This window comes from Jaculus jaculus, chromosome 4 (genome assembly GCF_020740685.1).
Source record: "Jaculus jaculus isolate mJacJac1 chromosome 4, mJacJac1.mat.Y.cur, whole genome shotgun sequence".
In the NCBI taxonomy this organism is placed as follows: Eukaryota; Metazoa; Chordata; class Mammalia; order Rodentia; family Dipodidae; genus Jaculus; species Jaculus jaculus.
This window is the reverse complement of record NC_059105.1, coordinates 20,531,363-20,544,592: the sequence shown is the minus strand read 5'-3', so window position 1 is coordinate 20,544,592 and position 13,230 is coordinate 20,531,363. Positions and strand designations below refer to the sequence as shown.

The 13,230-nt window shown below is 48.4% G+C and overlaps 1 protein-coding gene across 2 annotated transcripts in view; it reads right to left on the bottom strand.

Annotated features, from left to right (window-relative positions):
- Positions 1 to 12,313: 12,313 nt before the first annotated feature.
- Positions 12,314 to 13,230, bottom strand: part of Trpm8 (transient receptor potential cation channel subfamily M member 8) — a 159,079-nt gene continuing 158,162 nt past the window's right edge. For both annotated transcript variants that reach the window (XM_045147722.1, XM_004662266.2), the window contains exon 26: positions 12,314 to 12,656. The gene's annotated coding sequence lies outside the window, so the exon portion shown is untranslated. The remainder of the gene's footprint in view (positions 12,657 to 13,230) is intronic.

The following is a 13,230-nucleotide window of genomic DNA, read 5'->3' as shown; positions in this document are numbered from 1 at the left end:
TTGTGCATGACTACATTTGCCAGTGAGCTTCTGAGAGATTCTCCTATCGCCATCTCCCACCTCCCCCTAAGTACACCGGGACAACAGATGCCCATGCTTTTGTATCTGGCAATATATGGGTTCAGGGAATACAATCCAGGCCCTCACACAGTCACTTTGTCTACTGAGCCATCTTCCCTGATCAGTCATTGTATTCTTCATTGAATTAATAAGAAGCTGCTCTGTGTTGTGGTTCAGAATGATCTGCACTGGAGTTTGGGCCCTACCACTCACCAGGGGAGCATCCTTGGCCATGGGGCCCAACACCTCTGAACCTCAATTTCTTCATCCATAAATGGGCATGAACAAATAGATGTCAGGTTACAATTAGAGAACCACCAAAATAGAGGGAGGGAAGAGGGAGTAAAGGAGGAAAGACAGGAAGAGTGGGAGAGAGATTTACCTTAAGGAATTGGCTCACCTAGTTGTGAGGACACCAAATCAAAGCTCTGCAGGATCCCTGGCAAGCTGGCAGTCTGGGAAGAGTTGTGGCAGAATTCCTTCTTGATCATTATGACCAGTGTTTTTGCTCTTCAGACCTCTAGCCGATTGGGTAAGACTTGCCCACATCTTAGAGGGTCATGTGCTTTACTCAAAGTCTATTGATTGAAACAGTCATCTCATTTTTAAAACATGCCCTCATAGACACACCAAGAAATTTTTTAAAATGTCTGGATACAGATATAAGTGACTAACCATGAAGAAAATCATGGCACCCTCCCACCCTTGTACACTCCAGGTCCAAAGCAGTAAAGGCCATGGATGAAATCCTCCAAAACTCTGAGTCAAGAGAACCTACTTCTCTCAGCAGCTTGACGATCTCAGCTATGTTGTCGCAGGAATGGAGAGCTGACTAACACAGCATTGTGTGACTCTTCCTGGGGAGAGGTGAGCAACCATCTATTCATCCCAGATGAGACACTGACCACAGACTAAAGAAATAATTCCACCCACTCACTTAGTGAACCACTGAGTGTGCTGGAGATCCTTACTAGAGCACTGGGGAGGGGCTTGCTTACAGGAGGGAGGATGGCTCAAAGGCCACTGCAGCCGGGGGACACCCAGCACCGGCGACAAATCACAGAAGCTGAATCTCTGGAGCACAAAGCACGGCTTGCAGGCAGCCATGCTTATCAGAGTTTCCTTTCCTCCCCAGCTGCTCACTGCTGTAAAAACCTTGAGGAGGCACCTTGTGAATCTTACATTCTTACAACTTTCAGGAGCTTTCTGAGCTGTGTAAGCCTCATTGACTTCCTGAACCTTACATGTTTCATTTACTTCCTAAGTATTGGTGAGCCTCCCTCCTCCCTGTAGAAGAGAATGTGTCAATAGGAAGAAAATCATTGTGTAACAGAGGACATGCATACAGAGACGGCTGCCCTGCCATTCCTTCTGACACACAGCAGGACATTCCTCTGGTTTTCTCCAGTCAGCTCCTTACCCTCTTTCAGCTCACAGCTTAAGTATTACCTCCTTAGAGAGATTCCTTAGCACCCACAGGCCTGAACTGTTGTACCCTCCACCCTCCTCACTCACTTTCCACTTCCTCCCTTCCTAGTGCATGCAGAGGGACCTGCTTTGTGGGCACTTCTGTCACAGGCTCCATGATTTGGGGACCATGACCACCATGTGTATGTTGCCATGAATCTCCTGGATGGACCATAACAAAGTGTGTATCTGTCATACAGACTCTCTCTGAACACGGTTCCAGCTATTCTACTTGAAGTTGGCACTCATTTATGGTATGTAACAGGTACCCAGGGCTCTGTGCTGTGAGCCGATGACCACTAAAATTTGTAATTCCATTACTTTTAACCTGGTTTGAACTCAATTCCATTAGAACCTTCCATATTGAACTAATGGCACCATCTGCCTCCAACTCTATGGTCTCATTAAGCGAGCTGTAGTAATAAAGGCAGTCGCAGAAGGGGAGAAAGATTAAGGACCCAATAATAAAATCGTGTTGCCGGTGCAGAGCTATTGATGTTGCTTGCCGGGTTGAGGCTGGATCATTGGATTCCTCAGAATCTCTTGGCTATAATTAAGTGTTAGCACCAGGCGTGCAGGGCAGGCTCGGATGAGTGCTAAAAAGCAATGATTTAAAAATGCCTCTGCGGAGTTCCATCATGTCTAGTAAACCTAGAAGATTAAATATAAGCCATGCATTGAAATTCAGGCTATAGCAATTTCTTCTGTTATTCTTGCTCCAATTTGCAGAAATGTGTATCACATGAATCTCAGCAGTTTTCTGCTATTCCAACACCAGTTATTAAAAATTAGGTGGCAGTAAGCCCCTGGAAAATTTTATAGGAGTCGCCATAAAAAGCTTAACAAAACCAATTGGGAATACATTGAGCAAGGATAGGCATAACAATCAAGTCTCCCGATTCTCTCCAGATTGCTTCTTTACATCTTGGTCACCTCCACAGCCATATTATTTGAGAAAAATCAGTAAATTTAGAATAAGCATAAACTGCATCTTCGGCTGATCCCTGAAGCTGGAGTTCTGCAGCTGTTTTCTAATGCCTTGTAACAGCGTGGCTGCTACAGCATACCTCACTGCCCAGGTCTCCCTCACCAACCTAATCCCACGTCCTCTGGTCTGGACATGTCAGTAGTGCCTTATGATCATCTGTGCAACCTCACAGCACAGAGCGGAGCTTCCAAGACCACAGCTTCAGTGCTAGTGACCAGAGCAGGAGAAAGACCCTCACTAGCAGTGTGGGAAGGGGCCCTGGAAATAGCAGCTTTGACTTTTGTTCTTGTCTTCGGCACTTCATAGTTCAAGGAGATACTAGGTTTAAAAGGTTTGCAGCTGTGTGTGAGATAGCCAAGCACTACCCACTATGAGAGGAAGGAAAGGACCTTGGGGGGGCAAGGGAACAACTCAGCTGGTCTCTCTAAACTCTAGCTGTTTCTATGAAGCCCCCCCCCCCCCGCAGAGCTATATGCAAAGCTCTGTGTTTTTTGTTTTTTGTTTTTTTTTTCTGTGTCCTCTGGTCTGTTCTGCTTCTCTTTTGCAAAGCACCTTGGTGACCAAAGAGCTCCTGTCCAGACACTCTGCAGTGCTCACATACTCTCGCCGGAAACCCCAGCTAGACACTGAGGTGTGAATGTATGTTCTTAGTTCCCTGATGGGAAAGGACATGGATGGACACCTCCTGGGGAATGATGACCAGGCCAGAGCTACTCTGCATAGCTCAGTCCAGTCATGTGAAAGATCAACTCATTCTCCCAACGAGGCAGTCTCATCATGCCCTAGCCACAGTCCTCCACTCCTCTGTGGAGCAGGCGACCCTCCTGTCTCCTGGGAGCTTTAATCTTTCCAGCCTTTCTCAATGTACTTGTGTGCCTTTTCTCTGCAAATAAAACGTCTGATTTCTAAGACTCATCCTTTGTTTTCCATGGACTTCATTCTTAGGGTTTGCAAGACTAAACACCCAGAGTCTCTGGCTCAGAGTGCTGTCGGTGGCTGTTAGAGGCCTGGCCCACTAATCCCTTGGTTAAGTCCACCTCTGAGCTAAGATAAAGTTCTGTAGCTCTCAAACCCCCCAGACTCCCCACCAGGGAACCCACTGCAAACACACAGCCCCAGGCCACCCAGAACAACACTGCAAGACTCCACAGGGAAGGCCTGTGTTGGACAGTCCCTGGTGTGATTCTGGCCTCTACCCAGGTCTGGGGAGCTGAGTACAGAGTAGTGGCTCTCAAATTTCCCATGGTTGCTCTTATCACTTGACTGTGGGATGTTCCCTACAGGCTTCGGCTGTGTTCTTGGCTGGCAGGTGATGGGAACGTTAGGAGGTGGGTCTCAGCTGAGCCCACTGGAGGTGTGTCCTTAAGGTGTGATTCCTTCCTTCTTGCCGTTACTTCTGCTTTTCAACTTCCCAGTGGCCAATGCATGAGCAGCCCTGCATCGCCCCAACCTCCCACCACAATGTTCTTCCCCACCGTGCGCCCGGAAATGTGGAGCCAAGTGTCCGTGGTCAGAACCCATGAGCCAAAATGAACCCTTCTTCCCTTAAAGTTGTGTCTTTTGAAAGACAACTAGTAGAGTGGGGTATCGGCAATGACCACAGATACTTAAGTTGTCTAGGTGCAGGACACCCCATATCATGGGTGAGACAGCCCCAAAGGAGAGAGTAATCCCTCCAAACTATCTGTACAGGCAAGGCTGAGAAACTTGGGTCAAGAAAGGGACAGCTCTGCTCTGCATCCCCGAGTTTCCATCTTGGCTTCCTGCTCGTTGTCAGGTGGCCGTGACAGTCTCAGTGACCGTGGGCTCCGGGCATGGCATGGCTCACCTTCACCGTCAGCTTGCCTGGATTTCGGATCGCCTAGGAGATTGGCGAGGCACCTCTGTAGGTGTATGTGGGAGGGGATTTCAACTGAGGGGAAGGCCTGGGTTAAATGTGGTGGGGAAGGCAGATGGAATAAGAGGGAAGTGAGGGGAGAGCCAGCCAAGCCCCGGCAGGTCCTTTCCCTGCTTCCTGTCTGCAAGGAAGTAAAGAACAGGCCCCACCCATGCTCCTGCCACCATGATGCCCTGCCTGAGCACACGGGGGGCCAAGCAGTCACCGACTGGACCCCCTGTCGATGCAATCCCTGGTGGCACCTGAGTCTGGAGTTCATTTGCAGTGGCTAGAGGCCCTGGTGTGCTCATTCCCTCTCTCACTCTCTCTCCCACTCTCTGTCTCTCTCAAATAATAAAACAGGAGACAATGAGCGGAGCACCAGAATCCTCTCTCTCTTCTTCCTGACTGAGGGTGTTATGCAACCTCACACCCCTGCCATCATGCCTTCCCCACCATGATGGAGGTACCCTCAAACTGTGAGCCAAAATAAACTCTTCTCTCACTTAGTTGCTTTTTTCAGGTATTTTATCACAGCAATGAGAAAAGCAACTTGTACAGAAAGTTAGTGTCTAGATGTGGGGCCATAGCTGTGACAACTCACACCATATATTTCAAAGGCCTAATTCAAATTAGGGCAGACAAGAGATATAAAGGGTAATGGAGATGGAGGGCAAAGGTATACGTGCATGCATACATGCATACATACTGTGCATTTGTGGAGTGTGGATGTTCATGGGGGGTGCTCATGTGTATGTCGGAGCATGTGCAAGTGTGTGTGCATGTACTTAAAGTACACAAGACAACCTCAAATGACATTCCTCAAGAATACTGTCCACCCACAGAGATGGCTTAGTGGTTAAGGCATTTGCCTGAAAAGCCAAAGGACCCAGGTTCACTTCCTCAGGACCCATGTAAGCCAAATGCACAAGGGGACACATGTGTCTGGAGTTTATTTGCAGTGGCTGGAGCCCTGGCATGCCCATTCTTTCTCTCTCTCAAATATAATAAAATAAAAGAATACTGTCCACCTTTTCTTAGGGTCTCACATTAGCCTGAACCTTGGCAATTAAGCTAGGCTGGCTGGGTAGCAAGTTCCATGGGTCCTCCGTCTGCACCTCCTCAGTGCTGAGATGATGGGCACATGCCAAACCTGGCATTTTCACTTGGACTCTAGAGAGCTGAACTCAGGTGCCCATGCTTGCAAGTCTAGCACCTCACTGACAGAGCTATCTCCTCCACCTCCAAAAGTGTTGCATTTTGAGTCTATGGAGGTTTGGGGTGCTGGGTTGCCAGCTCCCCAGGCCACATAAACAGGCACAGGGGAAAGTGCTAACAACTGTCAGTCAAGTGGCCCAGTGGCTTGGTCCTAAGAGCTTAGCTTATTTAAGGAGAAAAAAAGAAAAAACCAAAGGGTGCTTGCAATAAAGTCATATCATGGAATTAATGTTCTCGGCAGTACTTAATCCCCAAGCCAATCCCCTCAGGAGCAGTGTATCCCTTGCACAAGCTCGCAATGTACACCATCCAGGGATACATATGTTCAGGGTGGACCCACGTTTACTCCATATCCACATAAATTCTGCCTCAGGTCTAGCTGCTCAGACTTTCCTCCCTCCGTACCTGTCTGTCCCTCTCACTTCTCACAAGCACCTTTCCTTCCCAGCACCACAGGTGTCTGATGACTGAGCAAGAATGTCTGGGGCTGGAAAGACGGCTCAGCAGTTAAAGGCACTTATCACAAAACTTGATGGCCCAGGTTTGATTCCCCAGTACCCTTGTAAAGCCATACGCACAAAGCACCACCGTGCCTGGAGATTGTTTGCAGTGGCAGAAGGTCCTGACATACCCATACACTCCCATGTCCCCTCTCTCCTTGTAAATAAATAATAAATAAAAGAGGTTTTTTTTAATTAAAAAAGAAAGAAAGAAGGAAGAAAAAAAAAAAGAGTGTCTGCAGCTCGGGGAAGGGCAGGGGAGGGCAGCTCCCAGTCCTCCTGTCCTACTGGGCCCCACTTCCAGAAATAACCCAGAGGAGCACAGAGGACCAAGAGCGGGTGTTCACACCAGAAGCTTCTTCTCTCTTTGTTCAGAAAAATGAAATGTCACAGCTCCAGAGACCAGACAGCCTGACTGATTATTGGGTTCAATGTCTCCTTTTCTAACAAGGCAGCTGGGCCCCAGGAGATGTCACAACCCGGCTCATCAGCAGGGATTTTTGCATCGTTGAGACTGAAATACGAGGGAATTAGTGTGGCGGTAAGCCGTGAGTCCCTGAAAAATGATAAAAAATGGCCTCATCATCCCTCTCCAAATTGAAGGGTGTGGAAATGAAAGCCCCTGGCTTCTAACAATCTGAGAAATGGTGCCACTTAATTAGGGTAGGATCAGAAGAGGAAACCCCATAAAAGGGGGGGATCCTCAATCAAGGACTTGGGAGTTGGAATACAGAGCGCTCTTGAGAGTGGAGAGAGATTGTCTCCTGACCTGGAAATAGCCTGCCCGCAGTAAGAGATTTGCAACATCCTGAGGCACCAAGGGACAGCAGGGGTCAGCGCGGGGAGCCCAGCTGGGTTTGAAGGGCCACATGGGTGAAGGGTGGGTGGCTCTGCAGGCACAGGGGCTGCTGCAGTGTGCTGGCACCCCCAGATCTCCCTGGACGTGGGCTGTAAGGGGACATTGAAATTCTCTATTTCCCCCACCAGGCACTCCAAGTCTCGGCAGTTCTGGGTCAGAGAAGGCGCTTAGCCCAGAATAAAGCATGCATACGTCTCCCAACACATCTGAAAGGAGCTGACAGCCAGCTGCTAAGCGTGACTATTTCCGGTTTCTGAAAGGCTGCGTGGAAGCTGTGGCCTCGGGGCAAACTCAGGGCAGAGCAGGGGAAGCCCTGGGGAGTTTTCTCTTCATGAGGTTTTGCTACAGTGGGGAGATGCATCCAAAGGCCATCCAGAGATTGTAAGAGGTGAAGTTGAGGTCAGAAGCCCTCCCCAGCCACACAGCAAGGCACTCCTCTTTTATGCTTCGCAGGAAAAATAAACAAATAAATGAGGTATCCCAGCCAGTGCCAGCCAGCCAGCACTAAAATGAAAGCAGGAGGCGATGAAGGAGAAAGAGAAAGGTGAAAACAGGGGGAGGGGGGGAGAGCAGCTGGTAATGGGGTCAACAGGACCTCACTATTTAGGGGCAAAAAGGATGGATTAGGAGGTTCCCTAAACACAGTAAGAAAGGAGTACTTGGAAGCATTTACACAAAAACACTGCAAACCTTACTAGCCCCTCAGAAGTTAAAAGTGCTACTAAGCTTTCTTTGGTGGGGTACAGCTTTGTTGATGTGTGGGTGGTGGGTCCTGTTCAAATGTGTGAGGGTGCACACGTGCATGAGGAAGCCAAAAGTCCATGTCAGGTGTCTTAATTGCTCTCCACCTATTGATTTATTTATTTAGAAATGGGGAAGGGAGTAAAAGGCGGGGAGAATGAACCCTCCTGCCACCACTGAGATCCACGTGCCGCTTTGTTCATCTGGTTTAACATGAATACTGAGGAACCGAACCAGGGCTGGAAAGCTTTGCAAGCAACCATTTTGAAGGGCTGAGCTGTATGCCCAGCCCTCCATCTTATTTTTTGAGATATTGTCTCTCAATGAACCTGGAGCTCACTGATTCAGCTAGACTAGCTAGCCAGCAAACCTAATCCTCCTGTCCCCGTCCCTCCCCCAGCACTGGGATTATAGGCCCAGATTTTACATGAGTGCAGAGGTCTGAACTCAGCTAGTGATGCTTGCAGGCCAAGCCCTTTAATCACTGAGCCAAAAAGGTCATTGTGCAGATGAGCTAACCAGCAGCACCACAACCGTGACCTTCTCAAGGTCACAGCAGTCCCCACAAGGTGAAGCCAACCTGTCCCAATCCCCCTGAGCCACAGCACTACACTGTCTTCTGCCGGAAGACCCCCTGAGGCATGACACGGAGGAGGGAAAAAGTACACGGGAAGTCAGAGTGCTGGGTGTCCCCATGGCCAGTTCTTGCTGGGAGAACGCCCTCTCCTGCCCTAGAGCAGGGTGGCATGGCTGTGGGGTAACTGGCTTGTCAAGACATCTGGGCCCAAAGAGCTTCCCTGGAGTCTGAGACTGATGACAAACCTGCAGGGAAGGGCTGCCCGCCCGCCCCGGATGCCCCCACTAAGGAGCCGGGCAGGCCTCTGTGAGCAAAGCCCTGAGGGCTTGAGAAAGGAGGAGGGAGGGGGTCGCTCGAGACGTATGAAGCCTCTGCCCGCATGTTGTGAGAAGAGGGACCAGGTCACTCCCCAAGTCTGAGGGAGGTGTTTCTCACAGAGGTGTGAGAACTTGGGTGGGAACACACTGCTCACAGACTCGTGTTCCAGAGATCCCATGTGATCTGTGGAGGTGGTGCGTGGATGCACACGGGTGGCGAGTGGACAGAGCTGGGGATCAAGCCCAGGGCCTCATGAGCGCTGGGCAAGGGCTAGCTCCACACACTCACAGTGTAAGACTCGAGGCGTCACAGGAGGCGGCCATCCCTCAGCACACGGCCCTGAGCTCATTCTGCTCGCTCGCCATCGGCTGCTGCTCTCCTCGCCCTGAAGCCGGAAGTCACAGAGCGTCCCGGCACTCTGCATGCCCGCCACTGCCTGGTGTCCAGAGGTTAGTGGCTGGACTTAGCTGCTTGTGTCCTTCTCTCTGCCCTAATTTTTTTGGGGGGAGGGGGCTCTTCTACCCTACAAACACGAGATCTCCTTGAGGGGGGTTTGGAGGAAGCCAATCTTCTCCACCCCATTGCCTAAGTGAGGCCGGATGTCCTCTGGGCCCGCTGGAATCCTCCAGCCCCAGCCTTGCCGCTCCCCCTCCCTTCCCCGCTGTGATTGCATCTCCCCTGAACTTGGCATTCACCTTCTGGTGTCCACCCCGCTTCCCAGCACCACTTCTACTCCAATAGGCTGCAAAATGGCGGGAGGCAGAGGCTGCCAATTCCTTCCCATCATTTGAAGCCATTCTTTTCCACCCAACGAAATGTTCACATGAGATATACAATGGCAACGTGTGCTGCCATGTGCTGAGGGAATAAGGGGCAGTTCTTGCCAAGCAGGACTTCTATAGAGGAAGCTAGAAACTGAACACAAAACCGATGCCATCAGCATGACTGTGCCACCCCACAGGCCAGTGGGATCTCACCTAACTGCAGTTCAGCAGTGTCTGCTCAGATCTAATGGGGTAGCCCACCAAATGTTGCTTTTTCCAGAGACTTCTGACTCTGGGAGAATAAAGGCCATTTCCTCATGCCAGGGCGGAGGGAGAGGACAGTTCTGGGAAGTCTGTCTCGAGTGTTCAGCACCAGCACTGACCCAGGACCTGGCTTCTGAGTGGTTTGTTTTTGAGACAGAGGCTGGAGGCAGCAACTGTCTCCATGACAACCATGAAGCACGTAGGGCAGATGCTCTTCCCCAGTTCCTCCTGGAACAAGTTGGAACACAAGGACCCATGAGCACTGGAGGGGACAAGGCCTGCAGAAAGCAACTTGCTCCCCACTCTGGGCAGAGGTGGCTCCATAATGAAGTGGGTGTGGACAATGGTCCTATAGGCTGACCCAAGGGAGTCTTCACCTCAGAAACTCACTGGTCACACTGGGTTGCCTCTGGGTCACTGAAGCTGGAGACCCGTAGGTTAAAGATGGGGGCTTAACAAAACAAAAACCCTACCAACCAGTGGGCAAGAGAATCCAAATCTGTAGATACCAACAAGAGCTGGGAACACAGGGGCTTTCTTTGCTGGTTTTCAGTCATCTGCTGAAAGATCCCAGCTATGTAACTCCAGGAACCAAATCCCTTCAAAGAGGACTCTGACTCAATTAAGGACTTTTATTGTTGTCACTCTCGGTCGAATCACAAAAGAGCCCATGACAAGTCCCTCCACGATTTCATTCTCTAACACACTCATCAGAACTGCACGTGGTGCCATGGGATTCTCAGTGGTTGTACCCACGTCCACAGACACACTTAGTACCAGGCCCGAGGATGTAGCACCTTGATTAGAGGAGTATTCAACACAATTCTCATGAGCGACACTAGAAAGGATGACTTGGCCTTAACTCCTGTCATGTGACCATGCGGAGACATGAAATTCTGTAACGAACCCATGCACACAGTCTCATAGGTGGAGCGTCTTCAGAGTCCCCAACCTAGAACATTGTTCTAGGTCGTTGTCCAAGCCTTCCCTTTAGGGCGAAGGGGAGCATGTCTTCTGCTGTTATGGAGGAGCACATCATCCTTCTTCTTAAGCCAGTGAAATATACATATGTGGACAGGTCCATTAAAGGGCGTCAGCAAACATATTATATTTACTTTAGCGTTCGGAGGAATTTTTAATTAAATTACTTCTTGAATGCAAATTCCCCACATGAACTGGGACTGATTTTCTCTCTACACAATCTTGTTTATTGCCACAGACTTTATTTTCTCAATTCCCTCTGAAGAAGACATAACCTTCTTCCTGGTAGCTTCAGAAATTGCAGGTCTATTGGTTGCCATGGTGAAATGGAAGTGGCACACTCTTACTAACAGAGAAATTTTCAACTTTCCATCACTGACCATCTTTGTCATGTAAATTTCCTTGCATCTGCTTTCAGCATCTGAAACTGAACTCATTTCCCCTTTGGAGGAAGATTTCTGCTAAGAGCATGGTGGGTCTATAAAGAGACACCTTAATTCCTCATCCCCTGCAAACTCTGTGCTGGTTGCAAATAATCAGACAAAATGAAAACAAACTTGCTTGGCTTAATGTTTTTATGACTTTTCTAATTAGATGTTCGTTCAATATCTTCTTTCTAAGGGTCCCTTCTTTAGCGACTATGTTTATCATCTATTCAAAGCTGCAAAAAACTAATTCTGAAAGCTCAAATTGCCTCATGCATTTCTAGCATGTCTCGGTTCCAGGGTAGGGTAGGAAAAAGAGTGTTCAATGAGATAATCTCTCCAATTCTAAACCAGTACCTTCATAGTCTGCAATAGATAAGTAAGCACTCTGGCTCTTCCTAAACTAAGGAGTACGTATACTATTGTACTTTAATAACTATAGGTTATGTATCTCATATATTATGCTCATGTTAATAATTCCCACTTGCTATACATTTATGAAAAAGCCTGGTAGATGATTTGATAATCAATAGATGTTCCTCATGAGCCCTGGGAAACTTCTCAAAATGTAGAAGGAAGGTTCATAAGCAAAGTTGTTTCTCTCAAGGGACAACTGGAAACAGCTGTCAATGACCAACATAGGAAAAGCACTAGAGGTTGAAGATTATGCAATCATTAATGGATGCCTATGAATATCATGAATGTAAGGAAAACATCTTTGGTAAAATATCATGTGAAAAAGCCTATACAAAACTGTCTGTGGATGGCATGGCGTAAAGTTCTAAGAGGGAAGTGAGGCACGCAGAGAAAAAACTAGACTTAGACAAACACCACTGTGAGCAGTGATTGCCTCGGGGAAGTGGGAGGCTGTTTATGTGCATTTATGCAATGTAAATCTTCTGTAATATCTCTTTCCTATTTTAATGGAAAAAAAATAATGAGAAAGAGGAGGAGCACCCAGTGAGAATAGAATGAGCAAGTACCACCTCTCAAGGGTTCACTCTGGGTGGCTTTTCACATTGTTACGCATGGGTGGCCCCTTTCGGCAAGAAGCCTGGCGCGTGAGACCCTCCCTTGACAGGGGAGAGTATGCAAAGATGCGAAGCTTCTCCTAGAAAGAGACGACTCCTTTTGCCTTAGTACAGTTTAGAGTATGGCCTGACATGTTTGGCGAGGAGATTTAACAATATTCCAAAGAATTCATCATGCAATACAACAGAAAAAAAAAAAAAAAAGGAAAAGAAGAGAATCAATTGAAATAAAATAACACAGAAGTAAAAGCAGGACCAAGTTCATTGTCTTGGGAGAGTTGCTCTTCTCCTGTGAGCTGTGTGGGTCGAGGGAGGAAGGTTGGTGGGAAGGAAAGGGGCATGGCCACTTGACCACCAGAGCTGAGCTCTGAGGAACCATGGGGGAGGGCACGTTACAGAAATGTCTTCCTATAGTGGTCTTCACATGAAAAGTTCATCATGTCCTTCGTTCCCAGACCTACGCCCACCAGGGTGGCCACAAGTCATCCGCTACGTGCCAGGGACCTGAAAGGTTCTCCTTCAGTGGTCAATGGTAGGACTGGTCATCAGCATTCCTTAAGCCTTATGATTCAGATGGCTTACTTTACCTGTGAAAACAAGGGGGGAAACAAGACATTAAAAATAGATTTCACACCTCCATTCTCAGCACCTGGCTTGTTTCAAAATATGCCAAGAAGGTATCCGAGGATGGTGCTCAAAGCTGTGAGATTTTCTTGTGCATTGAAGAAGCCCTGAGGCCGTGTTTCTCTGAGAGATACATGCCCTGGTCAGTCTGCCAGTGTGAACTGTGTGAGGGTCACTGACCAAGGCCCACTCATCCAGTCTAGGTTATGCCCAGAAAGCTGACAAGGACTTTACTTCTTCAGCATAAGATTAAAATGAGTGAAATAAGGGTAGAGGTTGAGACCATTTGTCAAAATGCGGTTTTAAGATGGCTTCCAAAGAAATGGTTCCAACACTTCCACTTTCAGAAAGAACATGCAGCTAACACAAGAGCAGGAGACTGTTATCTAGAAAGCGAACCATCTCCAAGGTCTTTCCTTCCATGGAAGTCCTTGAGAACGCGGCCCATCTCATACTATAACGTAGGAGAAAACAAATGGCTGACTCCTGGTCTGTAGTCTCACTTCCTTTCAACCGTAATGTGAGAGAAAGGAAAAC